The 27,263-nt window shown below is 42.0% G+C and overlaps 1 long non-coding RNA gene and 1 pseudogene across 1 annotated transcript; one reads left to right on the forward strand and one right to left on the reverse strand.

Annotated features, from left to right (window-relative positions):
- Positions 1–9,317: 9,317 nt before the first annotated feature.
- Positions 9,318–11,651, forward strand: LOC121136293. Its single transcript, XR_005873437.1, has 3 exons — positions 9,318–9,431; positions 11,027–11,234; positions 11,432–11,651. It is a non-coding gene; the product is annotated as an uncharacterized LOC121136293 (long non-coding RNA).
- Positions 11,652–11,773: 122 nt separating this feature from the next.
- On the reverse strand, positions 11,774–12,586 carry LOC121136288 (annotated as a pseudogene).
- Positions 12,587–27,263: the final 14,677 nt, after the last annotated feature.

Consider the following 27,263-nt stretch of genomic DNA (forward strand, 5'->3'; position numbering starts at 1 on the left):
ACATGGACTTTGGACTCCCATCCAACAATGTGAGATGTACTCTCACCCTGAACACTTGGTGGAGGGTCTAGGCCCTGCCCTGGATGAAATGACAGACTATGGACACCACCAAGGAGGGCCTCACCCTCCCTGGGGAAATGAGGGGATATTGGGGGGGGATTGGGGAGATGGCACAGAAGGAGGGAGGGAAACGGAGAGGGACCTGGAACTGACTTGTGAAGCAACCTTGTTTCTAATCTAAATTCAAATTTAAAAATAAATAATAAATAAATAATATATATATATATTAGTAACTATGGTTTAATAATTAAGTCAGAGCTAGCCATTAAGAAACCATAGTAAACAGTCACAGCTTCATAATTTAAAAAATGCCCACAAACAAACAAAAATCAGTTCCAGATATTTTTGGCACATATAGCTGATAGATTTGCAAGGAAGAGCTACAGCTATAATGCTTAAGTTCTCTCACAAAATGGAAACAAATGGCATTGACTAATTCATTACATCAGGCCACATTTATCATGAGCCTCAACAACCAAAACACTCAAAAAACAAAGAATCACATATATATTTCCTTTCTGAGCCAACATTTTAAACTACTAAGTACAATGTTTGCAAACCAAATCCAAGGACACATGCAACAGATCATCCAAAATCATTGCCCTGGCATCATGATTCAGTGATGCACCAATACATGTTATTCAGTAATTGAGTCCATCATACAAATGAAATAAAAAATAAATACTGGTTAAGCTTCTTACGCAGAAATGCCTCATTCAAAACTCAAATCCCTACATGATAAAAGTCCAGGAGAGATTTCGAATAGGAGGGCATGCATAACCAAAACAACATCAATTTACACCAAAAATAAAACCACTGTTTAAAAGACAGGAAGACCTTTTAGGCGATTGTATTGGGGAATAACACAAGGTTGTCTACTGTCTCCATATCAAGTCCATGTAATAATTAAAGGTTAGCAACAGCAATAAGACTACTGAAGTAGATCACAGGGATACAAAATGAAAAGGAGGAAGTCAATGTGTCACTGTTTTGCAGATGATAATGTAGTATGTATAAGTGACCCTAAAAATACAACTAGGTACACATACACCTGATAAGTCATTTCAGCAAAGTAACTTGGTCAATCATTGATAAAAAATATACATATCCCAAAAACATAGAAATGAAGAATACTGAGGTATACATTTGAGATACAACATTCACCATAGACACAATTGCCATCAAATATCGTGGGGTAACTCTAATCAAGCAACTGAGAGACATGCATGAAAAATCTTCAGGTCTCTGACTAGAATATCAAAAGAAGGAAAGAGATCACATGATCAAGGTTCTGTAAGATTAACCTTATTAATAAGAAACTAAAGTTACAAAAACTATCACATTCAAGACAATCCCCATTATATTGCAGAAGCAATTTGTTAGGAGTATTTGAAAGCAAAATTCTCAATTGCATATAGAGCCACAGAAAGACACAGGATATATGTGTCTTTAATGGTGATAACATTAAAACCTCTAGTAGAGGTCTGATGTCAGCAGATTTCAAGTGGTACAACCAAGGTGCAAAAATACACATCAATGGCATAAACAGAGACACATTCATTAATGGGATCACACAGAAGACCTACATAAAGATTACACACAAGCAGACACCTGATTTCTTATAAAGAGGTCAGAAATACACAAAATGGGCAAAAGGACATCATCTTCAACACATGGTGCATGCCAAGCTGCATGTATGCCTGAAGAAGAATGTAAATATATAGATAATTTTTACCACATACAAAACGTACTTACATATTGATCATAGACATCACCATAGCAGCAGATACACTGAAGCTGAGAGAAGACAATGTTGGGGACAGTACAGATCTATTTATTGCTCCTTTACTAAGTGGCTTGATCTCTTTCTCATGATTTCATATTTTATGTAATTGTAAATAATCCAGATCTTAATCTCCTAACTGAGGTATCAGTAGCAAAGATTTCATGCAGTTCTCTATGACATACCCTGATGTAACTCCTTCTTTGCTGGTAATAAATTCTTTACTTCCCTGAGAGAACATTTTTAACTACTGCCAGGATTTCTGGAGTGGTTGAAGTTTTGCTCCATTCTTTCCTGTCCCTGAACCTTCAACTCAGTGATACACTGGGACCTAACATTTTCAGAGTTTCTGACACATTGACCTCCTATACATTTGGCACTGATATTTAACAGGGTCAAACAGAGCAAGAAGAAGCCATTTATTTGTTACCTTTATTTGGTTTTCTTTTTTGGTTTTATGAGACAGCGTTTCTCTTATTACCTTTATTTTTTGACTGATGCTTTGTAACTAAGTGTGTTGGATCATGCTAGCCTAGAACTCACATTAATATGCCTGCCTCTGCCTCTGCCTCTGCCTCTGCCTCTGCCTCTGCCTCTGCCTCTGCCTCTGCCTCTGCCTCTGCCTCTGCCTCTGCCTCTGCCTCTGCCTCTGCCTTTGCCTCTGCCTAGAACTCTGCCTGTGATTCTGCCTCAAGGGTGATGGGACTAAAAGAATGATATATGAATACCAGTGGAATCAGTTTCTTCCTGAACTCATGGCACAGCTTCGAAGTATATTTTGATGAAAAGGCCATGTGAGAGTCAAGGTGTGGATTGGTACACACCTATTATTCAAGGTTAAGTTCATGTGTATAGAACTGGAGCTCAACACAGATCCTTTTTTTGTTGTGAAAATCTGTGGCTCAAGCAGAGATCATAGGAATGTTTTCCCCACTGCTGTAGGGACCTAAGTACAGAGGTGCACTGTCAGGAGGGGTATCATCTCACTAACCTGATCTTGCCTTCTTCCTTGAATGTTTTTAGTGCTGGAAAAGGATTGACACTTATGGCCAGATGGTCCTTCTGCTTCAGGGGAGTACTCCGTAAATCCTGCACCCAGGATGCCCAGATGAGAACAACACCTGTCTATGGGGACAGATCCTTCAGAATTCCTGCAGCTGCAAGCCTGGAACAAACAGAGAATAACAACTTGGTTAAGATGAAAGCCTCTGGATGACTATGAGGGCACACACCCAGAAAAACCCAAGAGCAATAAGCCCTCTCTTTATCACATCCAAACATGTAGCAGGAACTGCACTACACTGAAGCTAGTAACATAACACAGAACCTATTTGTCACAGTGCCACCTTGAGAAGTAGCAGCCTCAGTGTTAATATTATTATGTGCACAAAAGGAAATAACTTATTCCAAATGTCTTAGAAAATTTAATGAAATTGAAATTGATTGAATACACACCTATGAGAGTGTGTGTATGTATGTATGTATCTTTGTAAAGCAACTGTTTGACAAACACTTAGTGTACCAGAGCTATCACATGTGTACTACTCCAGGAAAACTTCCAACTCTTGACACTAGGCTTCTGGAGTAGGTAAAACAATGTTATTCCAGGGTGCCAGGCCCAGCATATTTTTCTCAAGAAACTAACTAGAGTCTCAATCTGCTCAATCTGCATTTCAAGGAAGAACTAGATTCTGTATGTAAAACTGGTAATTCCATGGTTGGGCATGTACTCAGGAAAGCACAAGAGAACAGACATGGGTTTTTGTTTGTTAGTTTCTTATTGTAGCTGTTGGGATGAAGTCAGCTATGTAGTCCTGACTGAGCTAGAGCTTTCTGTGTAAACTAGGCTGCCTTTCGCTCTGAAGTGAAGGGATCAACATGAGCTATATGTTCTGGTCATTTGCCCTTTCTTATCCCATTTACTCCTGTACTCTGTCCCCTAGTGCCACCATGATGGTTTCCTCCAAACAAATTCTGAAACAGGAGCATGAGGTTTAGAGGGAGTTTGACATCATGTTGGATATATTTGGAATTGAATAATTAATTAATTAATGCTGAATTTATCTGATCAGGATACATTCTGTTTTCCTTATTTTATTTTATTTTATTTTGATTTTTTGATTTTATTATTTTAAATACATTGCTTTACATGTCAATCAGAGTTCCTGCTCCCTCCTGTCCTCCCCCACCCTTCATCCCCCCTCCTAACCTCCCACCCTATTGCTACTTCCTTTCACATAAGGGATATATAGAGTCTGTCATTTCACTCAGGGCAGGGTGCAGGAACTCCTCAAAGACTCCAGGCTGAGAGAGCATCCCTCTTTAAGTTATGCACACACAAATTCCGTTTGTATGCCAGGGATAAACACTGATCCACTGTCCAGGGCCCCATAGGTTGCCCAGACCTCCTCACTGACTCTCACACTCAGGGGGTCTGGATCAGTCCTATGCTGGCCTCTCAGCTTTCAGTTTGGGGTCCAAGAGCTCTCCCCTGTTGCAGATCAGCTGTCTCTGCTGGTTTTGACAGCCCTTTCTTTGCCAATTTGCTCATCGCTCATCCCTCTCTGTCACTGGGTTCCATGGGTTTAGTTCAGTGTTTAACTGTGGGTGTTTGCTTCTGCTTCCATCAGCCATTGGATAAAGGCTCCAGGATGGTTATGGATATCAAGTTCATTAACAGGAATGGGCATTCAAGGAGGTCTCTCCACTATTGCTTAGCTTGCCAGTTTGTGTCTTCCCTTTAGATTACTAGAGGTCTCACTAGTACAAGATGTGTCTTCTAACCTGTGATTCCCTCTTCCCCTTATTCTACTCTCCACTCAACCTTCCTGTTCCCCCATGACCTACTCTCTATTCCAATTCTTCTCCTCTCTTCTTCCCAGCTCCCACTCCCACGCACCCCTCGATGTGTTCTCAATCTGTTCAATGATCTTGCCTCATTTCTCTTCTCTGAGGTACCATGCATATCTCTCTTAGGTTTTTTCCTGTTTCCCAGACTCAAGATACATTCTAATTTTATGGATCCTAAACTGAAAAATTTGTTTGAAACTTCTTGTAGTCATTAAAATGTCAAGTTTTTACCAACCACATCCTAGCCATTAAAATCACCTCACGTTTAGTATCTTCACTACTTAGTGAGCAACTAACTGCCCAAGTATAGACATAACTTGTATTTCCAATCATAACAAGTCTATATGTGCTCCAGTGAGGAAATTTTTGGACTTGTAGTCTAGTGTAGGATCTAAAACCCCATGTCTTAATAAGATCCGGATGCTTCTTAAATATGTTAAACTTTGAGAGGTACTCTGTCTAAACCTCATCCTGGGAATTTCCAGGACAAATCTGGTCACAGGGAAGAGTAAGATTTATCTAAGATAGTTGTGGTAGTATACTACACTATACTATAGTATAGTAGTATACTAAAACCCCAGCAACTAGCACTTGGGAGGCTAAGACAGGAGTACTGGGGTTTAACACCACTATGGACTATACAGCAAACTGTAAGCCAGCCTAGGATACAAAGTGAAAGCCTGTCTGTAAATAAATATGTAAATAAGCAGCATTCAGCAGGGTCAGGGGCATGGACCCATGGTGAAGAACTTGTCAGGCCTGCATTAAACCCCACTGAGTTTAGTCTCCTGGCACTGCAGAGAAAAATAGAAGGATCATCCAAGAAACCTTTGCCTTTTCATACTAACCCAGTATTCCTCCTCTGCTTAAGTGTAGTTATTGTCATAGTTAGAAAAGCCTTGGGTATTATACTCACTCCTCTCAGGAAGTAATCTTCTATTTTTGTCTTTCATCCCCCAGCTGTGATTTTCCATGCCTTTTCTCATAAAAAAGCCAAGTGCACAATGGACAGGTACAGTCTTTCAAATGTGGGCTGGGGGCAGGAGACTTGACAGCAAAGATGACTCAGAGTTTTCTAAGACTGGTCTAGCTGTCCTTTCCTATGGGTTACTCCTCATCTTTACAGTCAGTATGTTAGGCTGCATCAAGGTCGTTGTACTGACATCTTCATGTGCCAGACTCCTTTCCTAGGGTACCAGAGTCAGCTCTGAGGGACTTGGAGTCCTTGATTTCATGCCATCTTCCATTCTGTAAGGAGTGACAATGACAGCCTGTGCCTACATGAAACTTCTCTTGCTCTTGCTTCGATGTCCCGTTCAATGCTCATTCCATGTCGTAAGTGAATGTTACAGATTCTGTCTGGGTGTGTCACCATGCTTTGTCAGTTGGGCAGAAGCTTCACATGTCCTGCCAGGCTGTGTGGAGCATGCATTTAATCCCTGTGACTGGGAGGCAGAGACAGGTGGCTGTCTCAGTTCAAGGACAGCCAGGGCTACACTGAGAAGCTCTGTCTTGAAAAAAAACAGAGAGACAGAGACAGAGACCGAGAGACAGAGAGAGACACAGAGAGAGAGAGAAGAGAGAGACTATCTTTGAAATCAAGCTTGTAAAATGCCACTAAACCTTTAATTTCATTTCCCTATAAAAGAGAGAGCACATATGTACTTAAAAGAACCAAATTGTCCAGATATTAATGATGTACTGTTTAGCCATCCCTGCCTTGAAGTACCTCAAAGATTGTGTATTCTGTCTTTTTACTCCCCCCCCCCCCCGTTAGCACAGAGAGGGTATCAGTCACTGTTGCTAAATTGACCTAAAGCTGGCAGTTAGCCTCAGACTTGCTTTTCCTGTCTGGTTGGTGCAAAAAGAGCCCTGCAAAGAGCCTAGCCAAAAGTAGGTGTACTATGATGTTTTACTCTTTCACTTTTCTGGGGGCACACCACCCAGCTCCCAAACAGACCACAAACACAGGCTTATTGTCAATTATAAATGCCTGGCTTGAGCTCAACTTGCTTCTATTCAGCTTTTTTTTTCCAATTTAAATTTAGATAAGAAACAAGGTTGCTTCACAAGTCAGTTCCAGGTTCCTCTCCCATTCCCTCCCCTCCTCCCATGCCCTCCCTTCAACCCCCCACCCGTTATCCCCTCATTCCCCCAGGGAGGGTGAGGCCCTTCATGGGGGTGTCCATAGTCTGTCATTTCATATAGGGCAGGGCCTAGACCCTTCCCCAAGAGTTCAGGGTGAGAGTGCACCTCACATTGTTCTATGGGAGTCCAAAGTCTGTGTGTATATTTGGGATGGGTACGGATCTGCTGCCCAAGGCTCAATAGATTCCCTAGGCCTCCTCACTGACACCCAAATTGAGGGGGTATTGATTTTCCCAACTACCTTTTGCTTCCTGGCCTTTTCTTTTTCTTACTTCCGCATATCTTATTTCTCTCTTACTCCATGACCGGCTGGGTGGTGGCCCCTGACGTTCTCCTCCACTTGTCCTCTTCTTGCTTCCTCTCTTCCTCCTTTCTGGTCTATTTATACTGACTGCCTGCCAGCCTTGCCTGTTCTTGCTCTTGTCTTGCTATTGGCCTTTCTGCTCTTTATTAGACCACCTGGTGTTTTAGCCAGGCTCAGTAACACAGCTTCACAGAGTTAAGCAAGTGCAGCATAAACAAAAGTCACACCTTAAAATAATATTCCCAGACAGGTAGGTCCTCAGGAATGAGCACTACCAAGGCTTGCTGTCCAGTAAATTGGAGACTGTTGCACCCCACCTTTAGAGGTGGTGATGCTGGACTGTTTCAGGACTGGATGCAACTGTGAAGTATTTTCACTTAGTCTTCCCTAGGAATCCCAAGTTCATGGTTCTGACATTCTACCTGTTTCTGACTTCATGACAGATACAGTCTCTTCCTTCCTCTGGAGGTAGTATAGCCACTACCTGTGCCATGGGTACCTTAGTTGGTGCTTGCCTGGCAGGTATCAAGTCTGGGTTTCCTTCCTCAGCGTCTTATCAAACTGGCAATATTCTGATCCTAGCACTTGGGAGGCAGACTCTGCAGGTCCAGAAGTTCAGGGCTATCCTCAGATCCATGGTGAGTGTGAGGCCTATCTGGGTTCCATGAAACCACACCTTGAATATGTTAATTGAAGGCTTAGAGATTTGGAAGCAGTGGATATTGGAGTATTAAGGATGGAAGGAGGGACCATGAAAACTCAAAGGTCTGTTCCTGAGACTTGGTGTGTGTGCCGGTTCTGAATGTGAGATGAAGGGAACCTGGCAGAGGAATGAAAGCAATGCAGTTATTTGGGAGAAAGTGAATGAAGTATAAAACCTGGTCTATGGTAATTTGGCTGCTTGGCTTTGAAGTTAGATTTTTGGTGCCTAGAAGTTCTTGGAAATCCTAGCCATTTCATTTTGCCTTCAACCTTTCTCTCTGTTTACCACAAGGCATTGATAATAGGTGGACTGAGCCAGGGGTTGTCCTCAATGAGAAATGAGGCAGGTGTTGGCAGCACCACTGAGGTCCATGGCTTGAAATGATAATGAGCTAGAAGCTAAAGTCAGTGTGATGTGTCCAGGGAGGGCTCTTGTTTGAGGATTGTAGGATGCAGTGTGGGGGTAAAGCTGTTTGAGCATCAGGCATTTGAGACATCTGTGGGAGATCCTTAACCTTCCAGAAGATTTCAGAAACCAGCTTGCTATTCTCCTCTTCATTCACTCTCTATATTCTACTTTCCAGAACTTCGATATTGGATCTGAGTAACTCTAATGAGTATAATATGATAATTTATAAATAGATGATTTTCATTTACCATAATCTTTATAGGTCTGGCCATGCTAGCACATGGCCACACTTCCTTCCCTGTGAGGACAAATAATACCTATGTGTTGTAATACAATATGCTGATTTACTTACCCTCTGATGGGTATTTAGCCCTTCCCAGCTCTTAGCTTACAGTGAACAGTGCTATTGTGAGTGTTAGTATACAATAAAAAGTTTTAGTCAACAAGTAAACTTGTGAGACTTCATTCTCCTACCAGAGATTGAGAGATACACAGTGGTGATGATCTAGAATATTAAGGACCCCCTTTGGTCTCTGACAGAAGTCAGAAGGCCTTTTGTGCAGCAGGAAAGAGTTCCCTTTGGGCCGCAGTCAACTTTTCCTTTCCAGTATATTTAATTGTATGAATTCGTTGAACCTTTATTTGATTATTCTCATATTTTTGAGTACTTAAATTTGGGTCTTTTAAAATTCTGGAGTGTTCATTTATTGAAATGTAATTTTGAGCATGCAGTTGTTACTTGGGAATGAATTCTAGGTGATGACATTGTCAAAGGCAGGATTCCCTTTCTGTTTTGATGGAAGGACTGCCATGTTTTCATCCAAAACTCAGTTCGCACATTTATCTTTATACAACTGCATGTATTCTATATATTTTATATGCTGTATCTGTATAATATCTCTATAGGAATGGAAAATGAGCTCCTTTCAGTATTTTGCTGTGTATAACATCTTTCAATTTCTCTCATGTGTGTATTCACTTCTGTCTAAGTAAATTCAGATTATCTTTGGAGTGATATTAAAATGTATGCTGAAATTTTAACTATTTTGGAAACAGGGTTTGTGGACTTCTGAGTTTGAGGCCAGCCTGCTCTACCTAGTGAGATCCAGACCAGCCAGAGCTGCCTAGTGAGAACCTGTGACTTCTTCGGATGTTTGTCTTCATTTTGTAATATGGTATGTACTCACTCATAAGTGAATATTAGACATAGAGCAAAGGATAGCCAGCCTACAATCCACAACCTCAGAGAAGCTAAGAAACAAGAAGGACCCTAAGAGAGACATACATGGACCCCTAGAAATGGGACAAAATCTCCTGAGCAAATTGGGAGCATGGGGGAGGGGGGAGAGAGGAAAAAGAAGAAGGAAGAAGGGGAGGGGGAAGAGAACATAAGGGATCAGAAATGTCAGGTAGGGGGAAAAACAGAGAAGGAGAGCAAGAAAAGAGACACATCAATAGAGGGAGCCATTATAGGTTTACAGAGAAATCTGACACTAGGTAAATCTCAAGGGATCCACAAGGATGACCCAATTAAGAATCTAAGCAATAGTGAAGAGGCTGTCTTAAATGTCCTTCCCCTATAATGAGAGTGATGACTACCTTAAATGCCTTCATAGAGCCTTCACCAAATAAGTGATGAAGGCAGAAGCCAAGATTCTCAGCTAAGCACTGAGACAAACTCTTGGAATCCAGCTGCAGAGAGGGAAGCATGAGGATCAAAGGGGTCAAGACCATGCCATGGAAACCCAAAGAAACAACTGACCTGAGCAATTGGGTCAGGGACCCCAGTCTTGAAGCAGGGACCCAGCATAGGATCAAACCAGGCCCACTGAACATTGCTGTCATTTGGGAGTCCTGGACTTTCAATGGAACCTCTGGAATTGGACCCAGTATTTATCTCTAGTGCATGACTGGACTTTGGGAGCCCATTCCCTATGGAAGGATACTCTCTCAGCCTAGATACAAAGGTTAAGGCCTAAGCCCTGCCCCAAATTATGTGACAGACTTTGATTATCCTCCATGGAAGGCCTCTCATTACCTGAAATGAGGATGGGGTTTTGGTGAGGGGAATGCGATGACGGGAATAGAGGGAACTGGGATTGGTATGTAAAATAAGATGGTTTTTAATTTAAATAAAATTAATTTAAAAATACTAAATGTACAATTAATATATCATGTTATATTTATATAGAAAATATATCTTTATGACAATGTATCTATGTGTATGTTATAAAAGAAGGGGAAAATTGCCTAGGGAAATGTAAGGTTCTAACAGTAGAGAGAAGACCAGAGTAAAACTGGGTGGTGCAGTGTGGAACAGGATAAAGTACAATATATGCTACTATGAAAACATTCCCAGAGTCTCATTAGTACATGCAAAAATATGTACCAATTTTAAAGAATGACATGACTGGGTGTGGTATCACACACCATTAATTCCAGCAGAGATTACAAGTCAAGAGGGAAATCTCAGTTTGAAGTCAGACTGGTGTACATAGCAAGTTACAGGCCAGCCAGACCTACATAGTGAGACCCTGTCTCTAAAGCAATAAATAAAACACAAACACTGGAATAGGATAGAATGTAGACTAATGGTTAATAGGGAATGGGTCTTATTAGCTGATAGAATTTCAGTTTTGGAAGTTTAAAAATGATTATAGAGAGAGAAATGTCAATGATAGGAAGCATGCATTTAAATGTGTTATTTTCTTTTTTTTTTCTTGTTTGGTCTGATTTTATTGATTTCTTCCACCTTCCATTATTTTCCCAGGGAATTTTTGACCCCTTCCCCAGGCAAAACCAGCCTTGGGCCATACCACTGGGCCCTCTGCCCTGTCCTCTTTATGGGAGGAGGAGGAGAGGGGCTGGAGATCTCTTTCACCCATCAAACCCTACTGCAAAGGGAAACTCCAAAACTGGACAAAGTCTGGCCGAGACTGGAGCTCTCTAATGGGAGAATCACCTGAACTTGGGGAGAGGTAGGGCTAGGAACAGAAAAGGAGGGGTGTGTAAAGGGTTAAAGGTCTGACCCATGGGGGTGGGGAATGCCCCCAGGAGCTGTCACTTTCCCACCCCACCACAACTCTCACATCCCTAAAGTGGCCCTCAAACATAGAAACAACCAGCTTTTCCATCACCAAAGTCCCTCTGTCCCTTTCTTTTTGTCTCTTGGCAGTAACCACTTTGCTCCCCTGGCCACCCGCTGATGGCAGAGATGGACCTGGCCATGCAACCTTCTGCAGTTAAGGCTTTTCCGGACGCCAGCCCTTGATTCCTCCGCAAAGATGAGAAGGGAATATCACCCCGACCTTTCAGATGCTTGAAGATAACTGTCATTTGAGGTCACTAGACATACTCCATTAAACGAAAAGAAAAATAAAAATTACAGACAAATCTGAGACTCAAGACACCCTCCTGGAGTCTTCACTCTTCCCGGGGACCCAATTTGCTCCGGGGTAGAACAGGTCAAATGCTCAGAGTTCTTCCAAGTTGATTTCCAAGTTGATACACTAGGATTTCAGGCCCTGGGGCTCTGGGACAGGGGACTCTCCCATCTGCCACCTCCACAGCGGGTGGGCAGGGAGAGGCTTTGCAAAGCCAGGAAGCTGGCCCTAAGTCTCCATCCTCTTCCACCACCAGGGCTGGGGGACAAGGAAAGCAGTCCAGGAGGCTGAAGGTGCTGGAGGTGGGGAGCATTGGGGTGGGCTGCCGGCGCTGCCTGGACAGGGATTCCACCCACTGCAGCCACAGATCCTGGTGCAGGCTGCTCTGAAGAATCAGGTTCCCGGGAGAGGCCCGCAGGTGGCGGCGGAGGCCGGGAGCTGGGTTAATGGGGTGGACTGCTAGCAGCCTCAGGCTGGGACTCCAGACCCTGGGCTGGCCTGGGCGGCGACAGGCGGAGCTGGTCGGAGATTCCTGAGGACTCAGGGAAGCAGGGCAGCGGCCGGGAGGTGCACAGGAACCGGCGCCGAAGTTCTGGAAGCTGCCTCTGCCCTCTTCCTCCTCTCCACCTCCTGGGCACACCGAGATGTCTGCATCCTCGCGGGCCGCGGAGCTCATGTCGCTCGGTCGCCTGGCCTGTCCCCCGAGGTGCTTAAGGCTGTCCGCGGCCCGGCCGCCGGTGCATGGTGGGGCCCAGGGCCCCAGCAGCACCGGGGTCCGAGGCGCCATCTCTCCAGGCCCCAGGCCTAGGGCGGATGGCCGGGGTTTGGCAAGGGTGCAGAAGGCTAGGGCACAGAGGGAAGAACTCCGGGGTCCTCCGACATGGCTTCCGGGGCGTGGGCGGAGATGCGGGCGCTGCCAGGCAGGGAGGAGGACACAGAGTCTCCATGGAGCAGCCTTGGGGGTCGCGCACTGTAGGGGCACTGGTCCCAAAGGCGGGATGTCCCTGTGGCCCAAAGAGCCCGCGGGCCAGAGGAACATGGCCCCCCCGTCGACAGGGAGGTCTGTGCTCATGGGGGCCCTGGGCCCCCCACCCCTCTGGCTCCCTCTGAGGTCTCATCATGCAGCCCTCAAGGACTCCTGGGTCCCAGCGCATCCCCAGCTAGATCTGTTGTGCTTCCTGCCACCTCCTTCCTGGCGCACCCCCCTCAATGCTGAGGCAGAGGCAAAAAAATCCTGCTGGAGTTCACTGCCCTGGGAAGGACCCCAGCCCAGCGCCCAGTGCCCGGCCCAAGGGCAGGGAGGCCGCCTTCTGCCCTCTTGGCTTCTTTCTAGATATGGCATTTTCTTAGGACAGAGTTGCCATGGAGTAAAGGGAACATGATTTCGGTGTCTGTCTTGGTCTGACTGTAATTACACTGGATTTGTTTTAAATTCAATTAACCAAGTTCATTTTACCTATGTATGCATGATACCTCACAATTATGTGTTAAATAGGAGCTGTTCTAATCAATCTAAGTTCTGTGTGAACCTTTTGAATTTTTTGTTGTTATGTCTGAATACATCTGCTAGTGCCGTGGTAGATGGTAGAGTTAATGTTAAGAATTTTATTTCTGGGTGGAGGGACTTCATAATTCATATTGAGCAAAAAAGCAGTAATATTAGGAGGTGTTTTTGCGGTGGTGGTCTGCCAATGGATTTCAGTGGGAAAGGCTTACAAAAAAATTCCTCTAGGAGAACGTTCACTTAGAATGCATCTGTTTCTCTGAGAGGGGGATTGGAGAATTTTTTTCTGATTATAGCATTGTGTAAAAATTCCTTCAACTTTAATGAACCTATGTTGAAAATATAGTTTAAAGACAAAAACTTTTGTTACCAATTCTATAACCTGCCACTCTCTCACGCACGTGGTTGCAGTGGTTCGCATATGGGGATGAGACTGAGATTATGAGAACTTTCTCAGTTTTTCATTCAAAGCTTCAAGATTAGGATTTTCCACAGGACATTTCTGGTGCTCACAGCCATTAAACTGAAATCATCTCAAGTCCTGTCCCTTTTGTGATAATGTAGCTTTGACAGTTGGTATGAAGTAGAAAGATATAGGATGACTCATCGTAGTCTTGATAAAACAGCAATTGGATTGATGTGGTGAGAGTGTGACAGGCTTAGCTGCTCATGTGTGTATTTTGCTCATTTTCCTGGTGCTTTCCTTCTGTGTGTGACACGCATTTGTGGGGACTCTAAGAGACAATTCACTGTGAATTCAGTGAAGCCTTTGACAAAGTCTATCAGGAGAAGATGTGAAGGCTGTTTTTTTCCCCTGGATGGAAATCTGTTGATTCCCCTCCATCCCAGAGAGGGTTTCTCAGTGTAACCCTGGCTGTCCTGGACCTCACTCTGTAGACAGGCTGACCTAGAACTTAGATATCTACCTGCCACAGTGATTGGAGTAAAGGCTTGCACCACCACTTCCCAACAGTCAGGTTGGAAAACTGTAAACATTTTAAGAACTCTTAGTGTTAGCTACTGATACTTCAAAAATCTCTCCTTGTTTTTTTATTTGTGTGTGTGTTTTTATTTTTATTTTTATTTTGTCATAGGGAAGCAAATTTCTGGGACCAGGAAATCTCAATTGAGAAAATGCCCCCATAAGATTGACTGGAGGAGGTCCCTCCCCACCCTAGGTGGGGCCATCCTTGGGGAAGCTACTCTGGCATGTATAAAAAAGGAATCTGAGCAAGCCATGTGGAGAAAGCCACAGGGAGCAATCGAGTAAGCATCTTCTTCCAAGGTGTCTACTTCAGTTCCTGCCTCAACATTCCATGATGAGTGACCCCCAAGTCCAATAAACCCTCCCTCCCCATGTTGCTTTTTTTTTCTTTTTTTTTTTTTTTGATTTTATGAGACAGGGTTTCTCGGTATTGTTTTGGAAGCTGTCGGTCCAGCCCGGCCTCGAACTCACAAAGATCTGCCTGCCTCTGCCTCCCGAGTGCTGGGATTAAAGGTGTGCGCCACCACCGCCCGGCCCCATGTTGCTTTTGATCAATGTTTTATCACAGCAATGCAATGATTTTAGAACACTGTCCTTTTGAGTTTCCCCACATCATAAAACTCGGAGCAAAATGAATGTTAAAAAACTTGATAGAGTCTGGAATAGACATATCTATACCTACTCTCCAAAACTAAATTGCAAACAAGTTATTCAAAATAAAACTTCAATTTATTGTCATTTTACACAACTGCAATCATAAATTTAATGGTGTTGAAGGGAGTTGGCAGAGAAAAGCATATGCCTGTCTGAGCTTTTACTCTATAGTGGAAGAATAACAAATTGTCAACACTTTTCTAGTCAGAACACAAAACAGGTTGAGGCTGTAGCAGCAGGTCAGCAGTAGATAACATTGTGGCTCTTACAGAAGATACAAGTTAGCCTGAACCCACACCAGGCCCTCACAGGTACCTTTAACTCTAGCTCCCAGGCATCTAGTGCCCTCTGGGGACCTCCACAGGCAACATTACTCATGTGCACACAGAGTTAGTTTGAAAGAAAATTAAAGAGTAGGGATTCTGTTAGGTTAAAGAAGAAATGTGCACTGCAATAATTGTATCACTTAAGTGGAAGATGAGTTATTAGGTTGGGGAAATGTCAGTTATTTCTATTAGAAAAGCTCAACTGAACTAGGAAGAATTTTATTTCTAGTTCTTGAAAAAAGTAAAAGGACTGGAGAAATAGCTCAGATTAAGTGTATTCAAACAAGCTTGTTTCTAATTTAAATAAACAACATTTATTCATTGCTTTTGCAGGGAATCACATAGCAAATCCCAATCACATGCAAGTATGGTTCCCTGGGATCTGATGCCCTCTTGAGCTCCATGTTTTGTACACACATGGTACACATGCACACAGTGTTACACACATATCCGTAAAGTAAATATGTTTTTAAAAGTAAAAAAAAATCTAATTATACAATGGTTCTCGACGTCCTTAATGCTATAACTCTTTAGACCAGTTCATGTTTTGATGACCTGAAACAATAAAGTTTCATTGCTACTTCATAACTAAATTTCCTGCAGCTATGAATTATAAAATATGTATATATATCTGATAAGTAGGGTATATGATCCACTTTGTGATTGCTACCCACAAGTTAATAGCTATTTCTTTAGATTATTAAAATTACAATATTGTGTTAATGGACAAACGTCTTTGTTGTTATTTATAGCAAATGGATAGTAACCAACAGTTAATATGCAAAATCTTCAGGTTTAGAAGTTTATTATTTCTGTGTGTATATTTGGATCTCTATGTGCTTGCATGGAGGTGTCTGTGGAAGCTTGGGGAGCACATCAGATACCACCGAGCTGGAGTTACAGGCAGTTTTGAGACAAAAATGTAGGTGCTATGGTTTGAACTCTGGCCTTCTGAAGATGGGGGAGCATTTTTACCTACCTAGTTATCTTTCCAGTTTGTCTTTGAAGTACACAAGTGCGAAGTTTGGATCTTATTCCTGGAAGTTAGTGGAAACAATTTACATCACATTTTTACTTTGGAGATTCTAGATATTATCTTCCTGGTTCCCAATTCCTGCACTGTGATGATTTGTCTTTTAGAATTATGGCATGAATTACAGTTCATTTGGATGTCAGCTGCACTGAGAATGATACCAAGTATAGACACGTCATAAACTTTGCTCTCACCCAGAACTGTACGAGGATCAGGGTATGTTCAGCTTTAAACTCAAAGGTCTGTTCTAAATGCTTGGTATTGTTATTATGTTAGTTCATCCCTCAAGCCTCCTCAGAGAAGCTTCCTTTTGCAATGGACTAGTTAATACAGACTCAACATTCTGAGACTCCAGAATACTCAGTCTCAAATAGAACCTCTATATCACCCCTTCCCCAAAGGCTCAAAACCATCACAGAAGAGGGGCCAGCAAGACTAGAAGAACGAAATATTGTCATGGATAACATATGACAGGGCAATTATGCTGAAACTTGCAGGACCCACTGTTGTCTGTAGAAGACCGGTGTATTAGTATTTTTTTCTCAAATCTGAGGAATAGACTAGGTGGAGTTCTTTGTAATCCTGTTGTCTTAGGGTTTCTATTGCTGTGAAAAGACGTCATAACAGAGCAACGCTTGTACAAGAAAACATTAATTGTGGTGGCTTTGAGTTCAGAGATTAAATCTGTTATCATGGTGGGACATGGTGTTGTGCAGGCAGACTTGGTGCTGGAAAAGTAGCTGAGAATTCTTACATCTAGGGCCACAGGCAACAGGATATGGCCTGACACACTGTGTGTGGATTGAGCAAATTTGATATCTCAAAGCCCATCTCCAAAATGATACTTCCTCCAACAAGACCACACTTACAACAAAGCCAAACCTCCTAATAGTGCTACTTTCTTTGGGGGCTATTATCTTACAGGGCACCACACCTACTAACCCTCTAGTATTTAAATTTTATCTTTAGTGATTGTCTTAAGTACATATGTGATGGAAGCTTTGGGTTTGTAAACTGTTTACAGGAATGACTGGGTAGTATAAATATTCTGTTAATTTGAAATAGACCTTTATACCTTTAAACATAACAATTAAATTTCAGTTGACAGAGATAAGTAGATATATCAAACAGGTAAAGGCGGGAACCAGAGTGTAAATTCTGATTCGCAGGTTGTAGCAGGCAGACAGGTTTAAAGAGACAGTCAGTGATGAGAAGACAGATCCCTTGTAGATAGAACAGGGGACCATGAAAGGCACAGTATTTCATAAACAAGCCATGTAAAACCAAGTCAGTGAAAGAAGAAATGAGAGGCAAAAATAAAAGTGCAAAAGAGACAAAAAGTAAATGAATTGTATGTGTCAGCAGGCTTTGCCAGCAGAAACTGGCTGGACTGCGTGGCCGTGCCTACAGCTAGGTCATGAGGTAAACATGGCAGTGTCAGTAAACACGTTTCCAAGTTAGGCTGCATGTTTAAGTTGCCAAGATGGCAGCCTCCATAGGCACATACCTGTCTGCTGGCAAAAGTGGCCATTTTTCTCCACGAGTGAAACACCTGTAGCTCTAAGAAATGAATGAGTGGCCAGTGCCGGGTTGTGGTTCTGAGCAGTAAAAAATCAAAAATCACTAACATCATTAGTGGGGAAAAAAAAGAACAGCTTTTATAGTGTCCCGAGCACACGTTAACTTAAGCCAGGCAATGAAGAGCTGTTGGCATCTGTGAGGACAAGAAATATGATAGAAGGCCAGCTGGATGCAAAACAGGAATTTGTCATTTGAAGCTGAATGAACAGGAGAGACCAAACAGGACATTCCTGTGTGGAAGTTGCTTCCTGACCTAAGGTAGGCTTAGCCTCAATGGGAAGTGACAAGAAGCCTCTGGGACCAGTGGGAGCTTTCCTAAGGTTTAGCTTTCAAAGCTAGAAGAATGAGATTTAGAAGAAGAAAGAGAATGCTGAAGAGAATGCTTAGCAGAGACATAGAGAAAAGCTTGGACCTAGGGTAACTCCTTCCATGGACAAGAACACTGGCAGTGACTATAAAGGTCCCATAAAATATCAGGTTCTAGAGAACCATTTGGTAGCACTGAGATAAGTGAGTCTGGATGCCTTAATGAAAAGGATTAAGAAAATGGGTTTTAAGATTTCTAAGAGGCACTCCAGAGGAGAAGACTGCTTATGTTGCTTCGTTTGTTTGTTACCCATGAGCGAGGTCTTAAGTAAAAAAAAAATATGGCAAAATCAACTCTTCAGAACTTGTCAGTGTTTTTCTGAATTTTCTACATCCCCAGCACTCAAAAGCCACTACAGCTGTTGTCTAAGTTCCCAGCCACTGCTCAAGTCGGCATCAGATCAGGTCTTGCTTGTGCTGCCATAGTGTTCAAACATGCAGAATGTCAGTGTTCTACCTCCATTCATTTTGCCATGAGGAATCATAGTGACCTTTGAGGAGGACAGTATCTGTTTGGTTTACTGCTGAAAAGTTTTTGCACCCCAATGAGCCTCTCTGCCAAATCAGCAAAAGTTAGGTTGACATTAAGACAAGTATAACTATATCGAATAAAGCCAGTGTTGTTCAGATAACATATAATAGGTTTCCGTGCTGACAGCTCCAAGATAGGCTATGCATGAGGGTCAGGTTGCAGTTGCCATGGTCACGTTAGAATGCTGGAGGTGCAGGAATGTGGGATATTTGTAAGGAAGGCTGCAGTGAACAAGTGCACCAAGCCTGGGAGAGAGGCCAGGTGGAAGGCTGAAGGGAAGGCTGAAAAGGTTCCAAGTATGCCTCTTGGAGTCCATTTCTTGCAATCACATTCCCCACCTCCTCGACATTGAATGACATTATTTGGAGTGTTCCCATTGGTATTTCTCATTGCTTTGGACAAGACTTTCCTTACTGTCACCTATAATTTCATTTTAAAATGCCGGTCTAATCTAATCTGTGATATTGTATTGTGTAAAGACTCAACATTCATTTTGATTTTTTAAAGGATCAATACTTTGAGCCCCAAAAGACACTTTGAACCTCAGACTTTCTTACATTGTTGGAGTTGTTAATCATACTGGGACACTGCATGTTGCACTAAATGCAGTTTACCTTATGAGATTTCTATGATCTTATGTATGGAATGTAATGAGTTATTTGTGAAAAGTCTAGCTTCACAAGTAGAAAATGCTTTTTTTAAATAATGGTGATGCCATTTTGGCAGTCCTGTGGGATCTCTAAAAGTGAGGAATGCCCTGTATATTAGATCTAGAGCTGTTCCTTTGACAATTAAGCCAAATGCTTAGTTTCTGCCTGCTCAGCTTTCAGGTCTCCCACAGCATGGACTTCTCCAATCCCACAGTCTTCACTCCTTCTACTAATTTACTGCCATGACTTCCTCATTTCATTGAATTACAACACTGTAAACGATGTGCATAAGTGAACCTTTGTTTGTCAAGTGGTGTTTGATGCATGGCTTCAGTAACTAATACAGAGTCATTGAATCGATGAAAATTCATAGTAAATTTCCTATTCCCTATCATCCTTCCACCATTTAAAGGACAAATTCTATTATGCAAATAGTGTTCAAATTAAAATATTATCATGTCTTTCCTCAGAGGTTTAACCATCTAAAATACAAATATTGACAAATCACATGTACTTTTTCCCTTATATCAGTGATTTTGTAAAGAATATTCCTCCATGTATCTTTTCATCAAACTGCAAATGATGATGCAGAAACATTTATATATTTAAAATTCAATCATTGAGGGAGAATATGCGGTATTGATAGTTCCACTTACTGGGGGGGTGGGTCTATAGAATGAAGCAGTGATGAGTGAATTCTAACATGACGGACTATGAAAAAAAGCTTTACATTAACCTATGATCTTTTAGGGTCTTATGCCAACCACAGAAGGCTGAGCTCAGTTTGAGAAAGAAGGAAAGCTAATTATGCCTCTTGCCTGTTCATCAGCCTCCCAGGTCCAGGCAAGAATCAGAAGCAGCAGGGAGTCTAGTCAAGCAGGAACTCATTTATTGTCACAGGACAGGCATCTTTTAAAGCAACCAAAAAACCTCAGATCAGGAAAACAGTTCATGAATGGATGTAAGGTCAGCTTATCACACACCTAGGTCAACATGAGCATATCTTGCAGTGGCCTACTCTGGTTCAATCTTGACAGCCAATCACCATTTTTTGGAGGGCTTAATACAACAGACATTTATTGTTTCATAGTTCTAGAGGCAAGTGTTTGGAATCAAGGTGTCTTCTGGGTCATGTGTCCTTAACAGGAACTTAGGAAAGAAATACTCTACACCTCTCTCACAGCTTGTGGAACTTCATAGTTGCAGAAAAACCTTGGCTTGTAGCTGTGGTCCTATCTTGTTTGTACAAATAAAGCTTGCCTGAAGATCAGAGGGCAGAACTAGCCACTAGGTAACCCTAGAGGTCTGGAGGTCTGTACAGACAGACAGGAAGTGATTAAGTAGGAGGAGACAGGAGCTCAGTCTCTTCAGTCTAAGGATATCATAGCGGCAAGAACTCTAGTGGCTGGCTGCCACGCTTCTCTGATCCTTCTTCTTTCTCCCCCTGATACTGGACTCTGGGCTTTTACTATTAAGACCTATTAGAACTCCTGCTACATGTAGCTCCATCATTCAACCCCGCCTTGTCATGGTCTTTTCTCTGTGTGTCCTTTCATCCTCTGACTTCTGTGCCTCTCCTCCCTCCTCCTGCTGTCTCTCTTTTTTATTTTTTTTAAGATTTTTTAATTTTAAATAGCTTGTTTTACATGTCAATCTCAGTTCCCTCTCCCTACCCTCCTCCCATACCCCCCATCATGCCCCCCATCCTCCCACCCTATTGCCAACTCCTTCCGCATAGGGGATATCTAGAGTCTATCATTTCACTCAGGGTAGGATCCAGGCACTTCCCTAAGAGTCCAGGCAGAGAGACCAACCCTCTTTGTGTTATGGACACATGTGTCTGTTAGTATTCGAGGGATAAACACTGGTCCACTGCTCAGGACCCCATAGGTAGCCCAGGCCTCCTCATTGACTCCCTGTCTCTCCCTTCTGACTTCCCCTTGGTGCCTTCTTTAACTGGCACATGCATCCTTCATGATCTTAAAATTAAATAAAGTATATGTTGAGAGGTGGTAGAACACAAGTGACAAGAAGGTTTGTTCTACTCTCAGCTTTGGTCAGAGGATACATTTTGCAGAGTCTAGTGGTAGATGCATAAACTCATAATTAGTTAGCATGATGAGAATAAGCTACTAGGCATACTCATCTGTGGATTGCTAATGTCTTAACCTCCCACTACAGAACACTCATGAAACAAAGAGGAAAAATGGTGAGAAAAAACGTAAGAGCCTGAAACTGGAGAGGAGTACACTGCAATGCCTTATGGGACAGGACATACTCATACTCACATCAACTCAAAGCAACTGTGTGTCTTGCATTAGACTTGTACAAGATCTAGATAGTCAAGTTTCCAGCAGGAATGAGGAATCATCTCCAAAGGCCCCAGCACTAGCTGAGGAGCTGTTAACAACTGATAGTTTTGAAAGGGGGAGACTAGTTTATCTGTGGGCTTTTGACAGCTGGCTAATTGTTTGTTTCCTAATCGGTGCCTTCACATGAATTCACAGACGGTCAGGCATAACTGGATTCAGTGGGACATAAATCAGGTCAGCTGTTTCTGGGGGTTAAACCAGCCCAGTCTTAATCCCTTTGGTCATGAGTCCTCCCTCTCTGTTACTGGCTTCCTTGATTTCAGCTCAGTACTTAACCTTGGGGGTCCTTCTGTGGAAGTTACCTGCAGTCCATTAGTGTCAGACACACTCTGTCACATGAGTATTGGTAACATGTTTTAGAAATGTCTTATTTGAATCCAAGAACATAACTGAATTCCTAATTTTATGGTGAATATACTTGAACAAATGTGAATTATAATAGTATATATTGAAGTCAAATAGAAATATTTTAATAGCAAAACTATTACATAGAGTAAAGTTAAATCTATCTCTCATTTCTCATGGCACTTTGTTTGTAAGAGGAACACAGAAGAGAGCAAACACATTCGCAGTGTTGGACCTGATGATCAATATTAACAATTGTAGCTATTTTGATTATGAATTGTTAACACTAGCTTGCTTTCCCAAATAAATTGGGAAGATGTTTATAAACTAAATAAAGCTCTAATCTATTATCAGGAAAATTTCTTTAAACAATGTGCCCCTTTGAATGCACTCAGACCCCATACACTCACAGGAAGTGTGACTATTAGTGGGTGTTGCTTTATTGAAGTAGGTATGACCTTGTTGGAGGAAGTGTGCTACTGTGTAGTATGGCTTTGTTTTCTCCTATGCTCATATTATGCCCAAGGTAGAAACAGATTCATTTTCTGCCTACTGGTCAAAATGCAGAACGTTCAGCACCTTATCCAGGACCATGTCTGCCTGCTGCTGTGTCCCTTCAAGATGATGACAATGGATAAGACCTTCGAAACTCTAATCCACCCGAATTAAATGTTTTACTTTCTAAGAGTATCCATGCTATGGTGTATCTTTCCTAAAATTGAAACCATAAATAAGACAAACAGTATTGATTTCTCTTTTCCTATTTGTCTCCCTTTAACGTACTTCTCGTGCCTTATTGCTCCAGCTAATTGTCTTGAGTACAATATTAAACAAGACTGAGGGTCACAGCCAACCTGATGTCTTAATGACTTTTAAGTGATGACTTCATATTATCCTCCATTTAGGATGATGTTGGCTGATAGCTTTTATTGTATTGAGGTATGATCCTTTCTGTAGTACTAACTCTGGGAGTTTTATCATGAAGGAAGGCCTTATCTGCATCTATCAGGAAAATTATGTGATTTTTATCTCTAATTCCACGTCAGTGCTTTATTAAATCTATTGACTTCTTATCTATGGGAGTTCTAGACCAAGCCTGGTCTACAAGAGCTAGTTCCAGGACAGGCTACAAAGCTCCACGGAGAAATCCTGTCTCTAAAGAAAAAAATGTTGATTTATGTATTTATCATCTCTGCATCTCTGAGACGAAAACAACTTGATCACAGGGGATCATTTTTCATATGTATCTCTTTTTACATTTCAAATTATTTGATGGAGCAATTTCATATATCTTTTCAAAGGCAATTTTGAAAGCTATTGGCTGCTCTCCTCATCAGTACTACCCAGTGTTTAGGGACTCTGCATGTAGTCAATATTAACTAAGGAAATTTTTATAGCTTCAAGACATTACACAATGCCTTCACAATATCCTGAGACTTCAGTGAACATAATATTTTTATGTTTTTTCTCTGAACAGACTGTGTAAACTGGAAACATAGGGTGCTTGGTATCTATGTGAACTCTTCTCAATACTTATTTCATTGAAATGTGTACATTAAGTAAAGTGGATAATTAAAAGGAAATAACTAATTTTGCTTTGAAATGAGGAACTGCATATGATAGTTTTATATTCTTCCTGACATTGCCAGCCTACAATCCCATGGCCAGAGAGTCTGGGAAACAGAACCTTAATTCAGTGACTGATGGATGGAGAGGAAGACTCCCATGGCTAAGCACTGAGCTGAACTCAAGAAATCCAGTGACAGAGAGGGAGGACTAATTAAGACAGGGCATTAAGACTGGGCTGGTTTAACACACTGAAACAGCTAAACTGACAAGGGTTAGCTCTTGAATCCCAGACAGATGCCTGGGAATCCAGCATGGGACTGATCAGGACCCCCTGAATGTGTGTGTCAGTGAGGAGGACTAGGTAATCTATTGAGCCTTGGGTAGTAGATCATTATTTATCCAGGGTATACAAATCAACTTTGGACTCCCATCTGACAATGAGAGTTGCACTCTCACCCATAACTCTTGGGGTAGGGTCTAGGCCCTATCCTGGATGAAATGACAGACTATGGTTCACCCCCATGGAGGGCCTCACCCTCCCTGGGGAAATGAGGAGATAGTGGGGGTTGGTGGAAGGGCACAGGAGGAGGGGAGGGAAATGGAGAGGGAGCTGGAATTGACATGTGAAGCAACCTTTTTTCTAATTTATATAGGGCAAACAACCCTATTCATCAGTGTCAGATAATGTAGGATACAAATAAAATCCCATAGCCTTACATACCCTTTATTTTTGGAAAAGACGCCAACAGTTCACATTATAGAAAACAAAGGGTCCTGGTAAAATTGGACAGCTGTAGGTAGATGAATAAAATCTGATTCTTATATCAAACTCTGCACAATACTCAACTTCCAATTAACCAGGTATCCCACCAAAAAGGCAGAAAGGTACAGAATAATGATCAACGTATTAGCACAACAAAAGACTTTCTCTACAGGAAACTGGTTGTACACACACTACCAAGTGTTGGGGAAGTCCTGTTATTTGCCTGTGCATTTGTCAACATTCCCTTAACAACCAAGTAATTTCCAAGACGTAATAAAAGGAACCACATGAAACTAAAAATCTTGTGAACCACAAGACAACATGGAAGAATGCCTAAACTTAACCTTAACCCTAGACCTGCAGGCCATGGTGGCTCTCCAGCCATGCCAGCTTTAGAAAGTCTGGGCCTACCATGAGCCATGGCCATGTCCTTCCAGTGCCAAGGATTACGACTATGAATCAGAGGCCGTCCACAACCCCTGCAAGTTGGGCCCAGCCTCAGAGGTGACTTTGGGTGCTAATACAACCACAGCAGGAGGTGGCAGGCACAGGATGCAATGCCTCAAGCACAAGGCCTGCCTGCAGAAGGACTGCCTAGAGTGCCGATTTTGCAAGGATATGAAGAACTCTGGAGGCCCCAGGTACATGAAGCAGAGTGGCATCATCCTGCAGTGCATCGCAACAATGCTGCCCCACACCGCTGTATGCCTTGTGTGTGGCGAGGGAGGGAAGGAGGATACAGCAGAAGAGGAGGAAGGCAAGTTTAACTTCATGCTCATGGAGTGCTCCATCTGCAATGAGATCATCCACCCAGGATGCCTTAAGATTAAGGAATCAGAGGGAGTGGTCAACAAAGAACTTCCCAATTGCTGGGAGTATCTGAAGTGTTACCATGCTGGCAAGACCAGAACACAAAAGCAAGGCCCTGGCTTTAAGTTTGCCTCCAACCTGCCTGGCTCCTTGCTCATGGAGCAGAAGATGAACTGGGATAACAAGGAATCGCAGGTACCTGCCAAGTGGAGGAGTGACTGTGAAGAGGCTCCCGACGCAGGTCAGATGAGCATCCCTAGAAGGTGCCTGCAGATGTCTGATGATGAACACCCAAGGAAGAAGAAGAAATATGAGAAGCTCCAAGAGCTGAGTGGATGCAAGCCAGCCTCGACTCTTCAAAAATGTCCCCGTTCCTCCTCCTGCCTCTCCTCTAGACCCCCGCAAGGCAGCAGTTTCAGCCCCTCATGTAGTTCCAGTCTCACTTAAGAAATGACATTCAGATATTGGGGAAGTCTCATGACTTCTATAAGACACTAATAAGCCGAATGATTGCACACTGGAAAGTTAAGAAGTTCATACATGAGTATTAAACATTAACAATGAGGTTAAATTTAGAAGTATTTTATTGTGACTGTGAATGTTTTGAAGCATGCTTGATACTGGTACAATGGTATTGCTTATTACAAAGCCTACTGTCAATACTATCTAGATACAATTGGTACTGAGAAGTTTGTGTGTATGTAGTATATGATCACATATATGTGACTTTCGAAATTTTCCTGCTTGAGATTGCTGTGTTACAGACTCAGGTTTGCAGATTGGTTGCAAGTTATCCCTCAGCTGAATAGATTTTGAAATGAGATATTTAGTCAGTATATGGACCTCAAGCTACATGTAATTCACATGTTTTATTACAGAGCTAGAGCAATACAAACAGCATGGTTTATCATCAATATAGACAAATTGATCTACAGATAGAAGTCCATACCCTTATAGTCTCATAATTTTTTATAAGGAATCCAGAAAAACAAATAGTTAAGTGTCTCCCAAACACGGTGGTGACATGCAGTTAGTATCTGAAATATATAAAGAAGAAAAAATTGGACTCCCATAAAACCAATAACCCCATATGAATGGTACAGATGAACACAAAGAGAATTTTTAAAACATGAGGCACATAGGGGCGAGAATCAGGAGAATGCAAACCAAAACTACTTGAAGACTTCATTTTGCTCCTGTCTAAAGGGCTAAGATCAACTAAACAAATGACTATTCATTCATATGTGGATGTGGTGAAAAACAAAAACTTATTCATTACAGGTGAGAATGCAAACATGTACATCCATTACATAAAACAATTTGGAATTTTCTCTGCACGCCAGAAGTCCACCTATACATCTGTTCATCATTTACCCAAAGACTCTATGTGCTAATACATAAATACCTGCTCATGAATGTTCATTATTGATCTATTTATGAAAGTCAGATTCTACAAAGAGCCTAGATGTCATTTAACTGACGAATATAGATTGAAAATGTGATGGATTTCCACCATTTTGCCTCGATCAAAATAGAAATTTTGAAGATTATGTATGAAAAGATGAAGCAAAAAAATCATGGAGAGTGAGGAAACCCAGATCCAAACCCAAATATGGCATATATTCCCTTATTTGTGGGTGTTAGCATTTAAGCCTTCAACAAGTATGCCAAAAAAATCAGACCAGAGAGATTTTGCTTCAAGAAGGGACTGCAGCAAAGGATCACTCCAGTAAATGGAAGTAAAATACACACCAATAGATAGACACTAGGAGGATTAAATGGGAGGGGCAATTTACTAATTTCCACTTGAAAAGGCACATGGAAACATACTACTGTAGAAGCTTCCTAAATAATTATGTGTATAAAATAAATACAAAAAATCTCCAAATAAGAGATTGTACTGTGTGAACCCTTCAGTTATGCCTTGTTGAGACAATGGACAAAGTGGACCCATTAATACCCTATATATGTCACATAGAAGAAAACTCATAGATCATTCTGTGACTACTTCAATTTTACACATTGCTCCCATTTATAAATATATGGGTCTTATTACCACTATCATTGCTGTAAGCATGAATTTATTCCCTGATTTCTTTGGCTATTGTAACATACCAGCTTTTTGTCTTACATA

The sequence above is a fragment of the Mesocricetus auratus genome, unplaced genomic scaffold (assembly GCF_017639785.1).
Source record: "Mesocricetus auratus isolate SY011 unplaced genomic scaffold, BCM_Maur_2.0 Super-Scaffold_100057, whole genome shotgun sequence".
Taxonomy (NCBI): Eukaryota; Metazoa; Chordata; class Mammalia; order Rodentia; family Cricetidae; genus Mesocricetus; species Mesocricetus auratus.